The 12,434-nt window shown below is 44.2% G+C and overlaps 1 pseudogene across 1 annotated transcript; it reads right to left on the bottom strand.

Moving 5' to 3' along the window:
* Positions 1 to 4,793: 4,793 nt before the first annotated feature.
* Positions 4,794 to 8,563, bottom strand: LOC113885015 (annotated as a pseudogene). Its single transcript, XR_003509098.1, has one exon. The product of XR_003509098.1 is annotated as a ubiquitin carboxyl-terminal hydrolase 11 pseudogene (transcript).
* Positions 8,564 to 12,434: the final 3,871 nt, after the last annotated feature.

Here is a 12,434-nt window from a genome sequence, read left to right as displayed (position 1 = left end):
CCAAACAGGAAAAGGAGTACGTCAGGGCTGTATATTGTCATCCTGCTTATTTAACTTATACGCAGGGTTTCTGCTGTACATCAATGTAAATCAGCTACAGGTATATATGTCCCCTTCCTCTTGAACCTCCCTCCCACCTCCCACCCCATCCCACCCCTCTAGCTTGTCATAGCACCGGGTTGAGCTCCCTGAGTCATACAACAAATTCCCACTGGCTATCTATTTTACACATGGTACTGGATATGTTTCAATGCTACCTTCAATTCATCCCACCCCCTCCTTTCCCCACTGTGTCTGCAAGTCTCTTCTCTATGTCTGCATCTCCATTGCTACTCTAAGACTAGATTCGTCAGTACCATCTTTCTAGATTGCATTTATATGTGTTAATATACAATCTTTGCTTTTGAGAGTCTGCTTTCTGCCAGACACAGGATGGAGTGATAAGGACGGCTCTCAGGAGAGGTCTATCTTAAACAGCTTACAGCACAAGTGATGAGGGCTACAGCAAAGATTGTACAAGGAGTTGCCGCACCCTTCCCCAACAAGAGCAAAGGGACCTGGCTCCCAAAATCTTAGGAAATTTTAGAGACCTTGTGTTCCCTCATGTTCTGTTGGGAGCATGGAAATAGCAATATGCATCGAGGCCAGGCTGAAGAAGTAAACGGATGAAGGTGATATAAGGCAGTGGTTCCCCAGTGGTCATTTGGGGATTGGTTCTATCAGATTCAGTTAGTACAAATGTCCCAAAGTGTAAACCAAAGCTATGTTAGTAAACACGTATTTCCACTGTGTCATTTTTATCTAACATTATTTTGGAAGCACTCAGTTCAGTTCAATCATGTCTGACTCTTTGCGCCACCCCATGGACTGCAGCACGCCAGGCTTCCCCCCGTCCATCACCAACTCCCAGAGCTTGCTCAAACTCATGTCCCTCGAGTTGGTGATGCCATCCAACCATCTCATCCTCTGTCATCCCCTTCTCCTCCTGCTTTCAATCTTTCCCAGCGTTAGGATCTTTTGTAATGAGTCCCTCTTCGCATCAGGTGGCCAAAGTACTGGAGCTTCAGCTTCAGCATCAGTTCTTCCAATGAATATTCAGGACTGATTGCCTTTAGAATCGACTAGTTTGATCTCCTTGCTGTCCAAGGGACTCTCAACAGTTTTCTCCAACACTGTAAGCAATGCAATTAGCAATGCAATTTGGAAGCACGAGTCAATGTAATTAGCAAGTGAACGAAATGAGGTATACGGTTTGAAAAATGGGAGGCCAAATTATTTGCAGATGATATGTATCTGAAAAACAGGAATCAACTGAAAAGCTATCAGAAATGAGAGAATTCAGCTAGTGGTTGATTGTATTAACATGAAAAAAATCAATAGCTTCCCCATATGAAATATCAATTTAAAATAGATGTAGTAGCTTCGTTTACAATATCAGCTTAAAGATAAACTGCCTACAGTAAATTTTACCAGAGATAGGCAAGACCTAGCTGATGGACCTGCTAAGCATGACTAGGCTTCCCTGGCAGTCCAGTGGTTAAGACTATGTGCTTCCAAATGCAGGGGGTACAGGTTCAATCCCTGGTCAGGAACTAAGATGGTACGGTGAGGCCAAAAACTAAAAAAATTCTTCAATGGAAAAAAAAAATAAAGTCCTACTAAGGGACATAGAAAAAAAAAAAAAGTCCTATCAAGGGACATATAAGAACACTTAAAAAAAAGCTGAAGGACATACTATATTCTTGGATTAAAAGACTCAGTATTGAAAAGATATTATTTCTCCATAAATTAACCTATCCATTTAATATGATCTCAATCAAAACACCAGCAGAATTTGGGAGGAACAGGGCAAAATATTCCTGATTTCACCTGAAGAGACAAATATGCAGAAGTGTGTAGGAAAATGGAAAAAAGAAAGGAAGTCATAAGGTTGGAAGGGGACCACTTGTACTGTCCATCTATCACCATTGTGATAAAAAGTTTTAAATTTTTTTATAGATTATTTTAAAAATAGAGATCCTTGGGGCCATCTAAGACATTGAGTCAAAGATTCCACAAACTCCTACAAGTGATTATGACCAAGCCACCAGGGAAGCCCAGGGAATCTATTTTTAACTAGAACAGTAGCTGAGGGAACTGACTCTCCACTAGTTGCCATAGAAAAGTTCAGTGGTTAAGCTCCTGCACTTGACTTTGGGGTTCCAGGCATCTCCACCAAAGTGCTGCCAAGCTGACTCTGTGTGACCCCTTGGGGTGGCTGTACAACTCTTACATTTAGTAAATTTATGAAAAAAATCTTGTACACTTAAAATGGTAAATTTCACAGTATGTAAATTACATCCCAATAAAGTTGTTCAATGATTAATACACGAAAATAAATACATATGTTCACTGCCACACAATTCAAAACTGCAAATACAAAGAACAGTGAAAGTTCCTTCTGCATATCCTTGCCTTACACCCCACTCTAAGAAATTTTCAGTAACCAAGATGAGCCATTGGGTGTAATTACTTCAAGACTCTGATTTATGCATTTTATAAATTCAAGTGTTTGACAGTGCAGGGGAGCAAAACTGGCCATCCCTAAATGTCTTTTTGGCATGCAAATTATTTCAAGCTGAAAGTAAGGAAGGAACAAAAGGCTCAGGAAGAAACTTTGACCTTCCTCTTGAAGAATGCAGACAGAGGACCTGCTTCAGGAAGAGAACATCACCTTAGATAACCTAGCCTGGACCAGGTGTGTAGACGGGGAGGAATCCAGCAAAGTCTGTTAAAATTCCTCCGTCCCATTGTCTCCGCAGGGCCCAGCAAATATTTATTTACCAAACATTTGCTTTTCATCTCCATATAAATTGCCTTCCTTTCCTTTGAAGTGCCAAATCACTACCCCCAACATCCTCTTTTATCTTTAGCCGAAGATGGTCTTTAACTGGAGGGTTTCAGCCGTTTTGAGTTACTCAGTTTTCCTGAGTCTCTTCCACAGATACATGTCATTCAACTTTTGTGGGCTTTTCTCCCGTTTATCTATACATATCTCATGCCAGTTTAATTCTTAGACCAGTCAAAATAACGTAGAAGGGTAGTGGGAAAATTTCTTCCTCCCAGACAACAGGAAAACATTTGAGTTGTTAGCCAAGCCAGTTATTTTAAATAGACATTCAGAGTGTACAGTCTCTGCTTTTGTTCTGTTGCTAAAAATCAAGTTAGTTAAATATGATATTCAACACCCTGATATTTTCATTTTTATTTTGTCAGTTTCTTAGAGGAATGTATTACAAATATGAGGAGGATTTGATAAACTCCGAATCACAGTGTAAGACTTTAACAGTTTGTGTTTTCTATTTCAATGATGCCTCGCACGCATGAAGTTGTGCTTTATACAACTTCTTGTGGTCAGCAGCTGGGCTTCCCAGGTGGTGCTAGAGGTAAAGAACCCGCCTGCCAATGCAGGAGACATGAGACAAGGGTTCAATCCATAGGTTGGGAAAATCTCCCGGAGGAAGGCACGGTGGTCCACTCCAGTATTCTTGCCTGGAGAATCCCCATGGACACAGGAGTCTGGCGGGCTACAGTTCATGGGGTTGCAAAGAGTTGGACACAACTGAAGTGACTCAGCATGCATGCAGCACGTGGTTGATAGGTAGGTGATGTTTCTTGTTTTCCATGTATGTAAGGCCATTCTATTGATACGTTGGAATCAATAATACCTGTCTACGTTTGCTTGGTCACCTCTTGTCTGGTATGTCTTTATACATCTCCTTTTCATTTTAAGTAGCAGTTGGGGATTTATTTTTTAATCCTAGAGAACACATGACCATTGATAGAAATATGACTGTAGATTTATAGGTTGAATTCTGTAGTTAGGGTGAATGCGGATTCTGGATATATGCTTACAACAATGTTATTCCTTCTAAAATATAACCCATGGCTTTGAAGGGATCCAGTAAGAAAACCGAAGTGATGTTTCCACGCCCTTTTCATTTTCATCTCCCAGTGGAAATGATTTTCTTCCAACATTCTGAGCAAACGGGCAAAAATAGCAGAGATGCTAGGAGAATCGCACATTTATGGTTCTGTCGTCATCGTCACAACTTTATTCATTTCTAAGATGATTGCTCCTGCTTTTAAGTTTTCAAACAGAATGAAGCACTTCACCTGGAAATCAGACTGTACATTTAGAGGACAGGCCTTGAATTACTGAGCCACATGATGTAGAAAACATGTATTATTCTTGTTTCAATTTCTTCCCTTCCCACAGTTACACAGTTTTATTGAAAAAGTCAAACACATCCAAATATTAGAAAGCAAAAAAATCTCCTGAAATCCTGTATCTCTGAAACACTTACCCTCAACATTCCATGACCATCTTTCTACATATACATGTGTGCATATATACACACATACATATATACACGTGTGTGTTTTCATGTTCTAGCTCATGAACAAAGAGTCATGATAGTTATGTTTTCTTGTGGCTTGCAGGTGATGGTTCTTTCTTTGTTCTATGTTCCAGACAGACATAAATATATATGCACACCCATTTTTTTCTTTCAAAAATGTCAGCCATATTGTTAAAAAATATTTTCTTTTCACATGTCTCCCTTCACCAAATTCTGCAAACCACCACTGTTAACCATCACATGTCCTTCCTTTTCTCTCTATCCCCACAGAGTCATACACAATATGATGTGTTGTATTATATGGTATAAAAGTATAAAGTGCATACACCATGTATCTATATGTTTAACTACATATAGGGATTTTATTGGTATTTGTTTTATAAAAACAAGATCATACAATACACAGTTTCTGCATCTTGCTTCCCTTGATGTATTGTGGAAATCGCTTCAACCCAACGATAAATGAGATGATTTACTCCTAATTTCTTTCTTTTCAACATTTTTTGGCTGTACCGCATGGCATGAGGGATCGTAGTTCTGACTGGGGACTGAATCCAAGCCCCTTGCAGGTGTGAAGTCTTAACCACTGGACCACCAAGGAAGCCCCCACTCCCAATTCTTTTATGTAGATAAATTATTCACATAGATCAATAATCTTAAAAATATAGACACCTATATAATAAAATGCCTCCTTTTCAACTAAGTCACCTCACCACCGATTTACCAATGTTATTAGATTTAAAAAAAAATTGTTGCCAGATTTTGACATATTCACCAAGAAGGTATTCCAGTCATTTGAGTAAGCACATGAAGGTATAGTATGTTCATATTTTTGTAACTTCTCTCCCTATCCACTGCTTTTATACCCACTCACTAACACTTGTTATACAAATCCCTGAGTTTTGTCAGTCTGAGAAGTAACTTGTGTTAACTAATTTTAATTTGCATTTCTCTATGAGATAGAGCAATTTTTACACATTCAAGAACCATTTGTATTTTTCTATGAACTGTGTGTTTATAACTCTGATCTGAATTTTTTTTTTTAGGAACACACTGGCACTTTTATATACACAGTGCAAGGTACAAGGTCTCAGAAAGAAAATACATTCTGTTCAGGTGCACCCCACCCCCACCCCCTGAGAACACCCTGGACTGAGGACAAGAAGGGGAGACTCATAAATAGAGAATAGAAGGGAAGGTTGATGCTCTGAAGGGCAAACACGGGTGGGGAACACACTGCTGGAAGGAGCCATGAGCTCTTTTTCCCTGGGAGAGAGTGATGTAGCAGCACAGGAGAACAGCAGCCACGACTAAGCCTGCGACGCCTGGTGTGGGGCACCTAACGGGTAAGAGAACGGGGGTGGCTTTGGGAAGGAAGAGAGCTGGGACAGCTTCCTTCCCTCTGGTGGGGCTGGGGCCCCTCAGTTTACATCCATGAACCCCGACTTAGGTGGTGCATCGCAGGCAGAGGATGCCGGGGGGTTCAATGAGCCAGCCTGGGGTTGTAGACGGCGTGCCACATCCTGGCGCTGGTAGAAGAGGACATAGGCTGCCTTGGACTCAATCTGATTCTCCGTCACAGGCAAGACGCTGTTGTCATCGAAGTAGTGCCACTGGCCGCTGTCCTTGTTGCAGGCAAACGTCGTGTAGTGTCCATCCCGCAGGCCCCCATAATGGTTGGAAACCGCGATGAGGTCATATTTGTAGAGCTCCGGAGCTAAGTTGTCCTGCGGCTTGATGACAAACTCAGAGAAGTCCAGGTCCCGGATAGGAAACTCCACAAGGGTGTCCAGCTTTTCGCGGGAGGAAGTGGTGTAGGAAAAGCGCTTCAGGTGGATAATGAGTGTCTCTGGTAGCATCCACAAGTCCAGCTTCTTGGTGGCCGGCTGGTGCTGCTTGCAAGTGGGGCAGTACCAGGGGTTTTCCTTCTCCAGGGTCTCAACAGTGGTGAAGAGCTCGATGCATTCCTGAAGCTGCACTGGGGCCTTCTTCAGCATGTACCCGACACAGTTGTGCTTCACGTAGCCCTCAGCCTCCACCTCGTCATAGTAACGCTTCTTCATCTCTGGCTCCCAGTCAATGGCAATGTACGGCTGCGCCTGGGTATCCTCGTTGAAGGTCGAGCGGTCACTGGTCCCATTGGAATTAACCCTTTGCAGGGTGAAGAGGTGCTTGTGCCGCACCCTCTGGGGCCAGTGAGATGGCCCAGGAGAGGTGTCCACAGGGCCCGGACTACCGCTCACGACTCCAGAGCTGGACCCAGCCTGCTCCAGCCCAGGGTCTTGGGAGCTGCCCCCAGACCCATGTCCAGGCTGAGGGAGGCTGTCCTTACCCTCCAGGTCTTTCTCATCCCCATCTTCCTCATCATCCCAGCTGGGTCTGGTCACGTAGCGTGAGAGGCGGTACAGCAGGATGTGATACAGGGCGTCCCACGAGAGCCGGTCCCGGGGCACCGACACCAGAAGCGGGTGCCCGAAGAGCATCAGGCCATAGTAGGAACCCTTGTAGTCCCGGGCTGGGGTGCGCTCCCGCAGGTAGACAGGAAGCACAACGTCCTCTCTGGAGTTCTCCCCACCGGCCGCCCTGCCTGATACCTCGTATATGAAGATATCGTCTCGGTCCAAGATGCTGCTCAGAGACTCCTCCACTTGGTAGATCTTATAGAAGCGGTGACTGAAGACATCCGCCACCATCATCCTTTCTGGAGAGACACCGGTGTGTTTGGCCAGAGCCACACACAGATCCGAGATCTTGCCTTTCTTGGGGACCAGGAGCTGGTGTTGCTCGGGCTTGCGGCGGGGGTCCATGGAGACAAAGAAAATCTCCATGACCCTCTTGTGGCTCACAGGCAGTGGGACACTGAGGTAGCAGAAGGGGTCGAAGGTCACAGACACATTGCCACACTCAGGGCACACCAAGGTGGACTTGAAGAGGCCATGGAAAGTGTCCACAATCACAGAATCGTTCCACCGTTTGTGGTTCTGCCAGGCCTCCTGAGCCACCTCCTGATCGGGCCTCCCAGCAGCGTCGCACAGCTTCACGTATTCCTTCTTCTTGACCCGATTGAGGTCCTCGTGAAGTCCATCCAGGAGGAACGACAGCAGCTCCTGTGAGTCATGCAGCTGGTAGCCCAGGAACTGGGACGCAAAGTGGCTGACCTTGGTCTTGAACACGTAGGGCACGATGGAGCGGTGGTGGCCGGACCACGCCTGCTTCACCAGGTCGGCATAGGCCTCTGCAATCTCCCCCTTCATGCCCAGCGGGTTGCTGAGGTTGAGCTCCTCTAGGTAGCGGTTTTGGAGGAAGTACTCGGTGAGCTGTGGCACGTTGCTGAGGCACTGCAGGGCCGAGTTCATGAAGCACGTGTTGCCCAGGTTGGTGAGACCACAGATGCCCGGCTGGCCTTGGAAGTCCTCACCCTCCTCCGACGCTCCGCTCGTGGCCTGTGGCCGCGCACTGGGCCAGGCGCCATCCTTGTTTCGGGTCTCCATGACGACCACCTGCTCAGTCTCGAGAGCGGGCGTCAAGCACTGTGACGCAGGCGTCGCACAACCTCTCAAAAGGGCCCTCCGTGTTCTTGAGCCACAGCCGGGTCTCTTCCTGGGGTGCCCCGGAAACTGCTCTCAAGCGGTGCGCAAAAACGAGGTCACTAGAATCTGCGGGGCTGAGATGAGACGTGGCGTTGTGTCCGTATCACTGAGCTGGACAAGCACCAGTTCTTCAACCTCGTGGACGCTGGGCAGTTCCACGACCTTGCGTTCCATGCGGGGCGGGTCGTGCTCTAGAACATACCAGTTGACCAGGTAACGCTGAGCAGCCATTGGGAGCAGCACATAGTCCTTACCTTCCGCCAGTCCCTTCTTGAGGCGTCCGTTTACCTGGTCTTCAAAGACCTCAGCCTTGTTGATGCAGCCAGGGAAGATGCTGGAGTCTTGATCGCCTCCCACTGCTCGTACCCGTGCTGCCCAATGAGGAACCTGCACTTTCTTCCGTCCTGGGAAGAAGAGCTCGACCAGAGACAAAAAGCTTGCTGCGTCACAAACTTTGCTCATTTGCAGGCGCCATTTTTTGCTTCACCTGATTTTTTTTTTTTTTTTTTTTAATAATCTTCCAGGCTTTTAGGAACTCTCTCTGTATGAAAGAGATTAGCCCCCTTCTACAGTAAGTAATTTTAGTCGCTCAGTCGTGCACGACTCTTTGCGACCCCATGGACTGCAGCCCACCAGGCTCCTTCCTGTCCATGAGATTTTCCAGGCAAGGATACTGGAGTGGGTTGCCATTGCCTTCTCCAGGGGCTCTTCCCAACCTAGGGATGGAACCCGGGTCTCCTGCACTGCAGGCAGATTCTTTACAGACTGAGCTACAAGGGAAGCCCTTCTACAGTATGATTTGCAGATATTTCTCCCAGTTTGTTATTTGTCTTTTGACTTTGTTTATAATAGTTTTAAAAAAAATATGTTATCTTTTTGAGTCTTTGCTTTCCATTCTTTTTGTATACATTCTCCTGTCTTATTTTAAAGAATATTGAGACTGAGAACACAGCTGCTTACCTTATAGGTTGGTCCCAGTGCTGAGCAAGGAAACATGTTTTATTTCAACATCATAGGTTGAGTCAGTGCCTGAGAGATGGGCTTGCTTGGGTTACTGTTCTCTCTTCCCAGTACTTCCCCTGGGTCTGAACTTTGGAGCACGGGTGTACAAAATCAGTTCCTCAGTTCGAAATGGCAGAAACATAAAGAATATTTGAATTTACCCTCTCTCTTCCCCAGTTTTAAATGAATTTAAAACATCAGCCTTTTTTAAAATACATGTTCACACTATTCACCACCTTGAAGTCAAAGGAGGATTAGGTTTAAATTAATTATTTTTTATTTATTATTTATTTCTTCATGTGCATCTCTATGTCTCCTCTCTAAAAGAGGAAGTTTTCCCCATCCCGAACCCTCCTCCCTCCTCCCTCCCCATACCATCCCTCTGGGCCGTCCCAGTACACCAGCCCCAAGCATCCAGCATCATGCATCAAATCTGGACTGGCAACTCGTTTCCTACATGATATTTTACATGAAATTGTTTGCAATATTTCTTTTAGATTTCAATAAAATTGTATCTGGGAGAATGGCATTGAAACATTTAAAATATCATGTATGAAACGAGATGCCAGTCCAGGTTCAATGCACGATACTGGATGCTTGGGGCTAGTGCACTGGGACGACCCAGAGGGATGGTATGGGGACGGAGGAGGGAGGAGGGTTCAGGATGGGGAGCACATGTATACCTGTAATGGATTCATTTTGATATTTGGCAAAACTAATACAATTATGTAAAGTTTAAAAATAAAATAAAATTTAAAAAAATTAAATAAAAAATTAAAAAAAAAAATAAAAGAGGAAGTTTTGATGTATACATTATGCTTGTACATGTGTTTCTAGCCTTCTCTCTCTTTATAAAATAGGTTTAATTTTTTTTAGAGCAGTTTTGGGTTCAGCAAAATTGAGCAGAAGTTATAGAGATTTTGCATAAACCCCTGGTCCCGGTTGATAAAAGCCTCCTCCATTATCAACATCCTCTACCAGAGTGGTATATTTGTTACAATTGATGAACCTATGTTGACACATCAAAATCACCCAAAGTCTACAGTTTGCATTAGGGTTCACTCTGGGTGTTGTACATTCTATGGGTTTTGGTAAGCGTGCAGTGACATTCATCCACCTCTACCGTATCTTTGAAGGTATTCTCACTGCTCTGAACATCCTCTGTGCTCCACTTAGCCATCTCTCCCTTCCTGACTGCTGGCAACCACTTCTCTGTTTGTCTCCATAGTTTTGCCTTTTTCAGAATGTCATATAGTTGGAATCACACACCCTGTAGCCTTTTCAGATCAGCTTCTTTTGCTTAGCATTCACGTTTCTTCCACGTGTTTTCATGGCTTGAAAGTTCATTTCTTTTTAGCGCTGAACAAATATCCCACTGTCTGGAGGTGCCAGAGTTTGTTTATCCATTCAGCTACTGAAGGGCATTTGATTGCTTTCAAGTTTTGTCAACTGTGAATAAAGCTGTTAGAAACACCTGCGCGCGGGTATTGGTATGGACCTAAGTTTTAACACCTTTGCATAAATATCAAAGTGAACTCTTGTTGGAACATACGGTATGTTTAGTTTTGTAAGAAATGGCCAAACTGTCTTCTGAGGTGACTATACCATCTTGCATGCCACCAACAATGAGAGTTCCTGTCGCTCCGTATCCTCACTAGCATTTGGTATCAGTGTTCCAAATTTTGGCCAGAGACAGGGATCAAGACCATCCCCATGGAAAAGAAATGCAAAAAAGCAAAATGGCTGTCTGGGGAGGCCTTACAAATAGCTGTGAAAAGAAGAGAAGCGAAAAGCAAAGGACAAAAGGAAAGATATAAGCATCTGAATGCAGTTTCAAAGAATAGCAAGAAGAGATAAGAAAGGCGATCAGTGCAAAGAAATAGAGGAAAACAACAGAATGGGAAACACTAGAGATCTCTTCAAGAAAATCAGAGATACCAAAGGAACATTTCATGCAAAGATGGGCTCGATAAACAACAGAAATGGTATGGACCTAATAGAAGCAGAAGATATTAAGAAGAGATGGCAAGAATACACAGAAGAACTGTACAAAAAAAATCTTCACGACCCAGATAATCACGATGGTGTGATCATTGACCTAGAGCCAGACATCCTGGGATGTGAAGTCAAGTGGGTCTTAGAAAGCATCACTACAAACAAAGCTAGTGGAGGTGATGGAATTCCAGTTGAGCTATTCCAAATCCTGAAAGATGATGCTGTGAAAGTGCTGCACTCAATATGCCAGCAAATTGGGAAAACTCAGCAGTGGCCACAGGACTGGAAAAGGTCAGTTTTCATTCCAATCCCAAAGAAAGGCAATGCCAAAGAATGCTCAAACTACCGCACAATTGCACTCATCTCACACGCTAGTAAAGTAATGCTCAAAGTTCTCCAAGCCAGGCTTCAGCAATACGTGAACTGTGAACTTCCTGATGTTCAAGCTGGTTTTAGAAAAGGCAGAGGAACCAGAGATCAAATTGCCAACATCCGCTGAATCATCGAAAAAGCAAGAGAGTTCCAGAAAAACATCTATTTCTGCTTTATTGACTATGCCAAAGCCTTTGACTGTGTGGATCACAATAAACTGTGGAAAATTCTGAAAGAGATGGGAATACCAGACCACCTGATCTGCCTCTTGAGAAATTTGTATGCAGGTCAGGAAGCAACAGTTAGAACTGTACATGGAACAACAGACTGGTTCCAAATAGGAAAAGGAGTACGTCAAGGCTGTATATTGTCACCCTGCTTATTTAACTTCTATGCAGAGTACATCATGAGAAACGCTGGACTGGAAGAAACAAAAGCTGGAATCAAGATTGCCGGGAGAGATATCAATAACCTCAGATATGCAGATGACACCACCCTTATGGCAGAAAGTGAAGAGGAACTAAAAAGCCTCTTGATGAAAGTCAAAGTGGAGAGTGAAAAAGTTGGCTTAAAGCTCAACATTCAGAAAACGAAGATCATGGCATCCGGTCCCATCACTTCATGGCAAATAGATGGGGAAACAGTGTCAGACTTTATTTTGGGGGGCTCCAAAATCACTGCAGATGGTGACTGCAGCCATGAAATTAAAAGACGCTTACTCCTTGGAAGGAAAGTTATGACCAACCTAGATAGCATATTCAAAAGCAGAGACATTACTTTGCCGACAAAGGCCTATCTAGTCAAGGCTATGGTTTTTCCAGTGGTCATGTATGGATGTGAGAGTTGGACTGTGAAGAAGGCTGAGCACTGAAGAATTGATGCTTTTGAACTGTGGTGTTGGAGAAGACTCTTGAGAGTCCCTTGGACTGCAAGGAGATCCAACCAGTCTATTCTGAAGGAGATCAGCCCTGGGATTTCTTTGGAAGGAATGATGCTAAAGCTGAAACTCCAGTACTTTGGCCTCATGCGAAGAGTTGACTCATTGGAAAAGACTCTGATGCTGGGACGGATTGGG

The sequence above is a fragment of the Bos indicus x Bos taurus genome, chromosome 27, assembly GCF_003369695.1.
Source record: "Bos indicus x Bos taurus breed Angus x Brahman F1 hybrid chromosome 27, Bos_hybrid_MaternalHap_v2.0, whole genome shotgun sequence".
In the NCBI taxonomy this organism is placed as follows: domain Eukaryota; kingdom Metazoa; phylum Chordata; class Mammalia; order Artiodactyla; family Bovidae; genus Bos; species Bos indicus x Bos taurus.
Note: the sequence above shows the minus strand (reverse complement) of the source record. Positions and strands in the feature narration are given on the sequence as shown.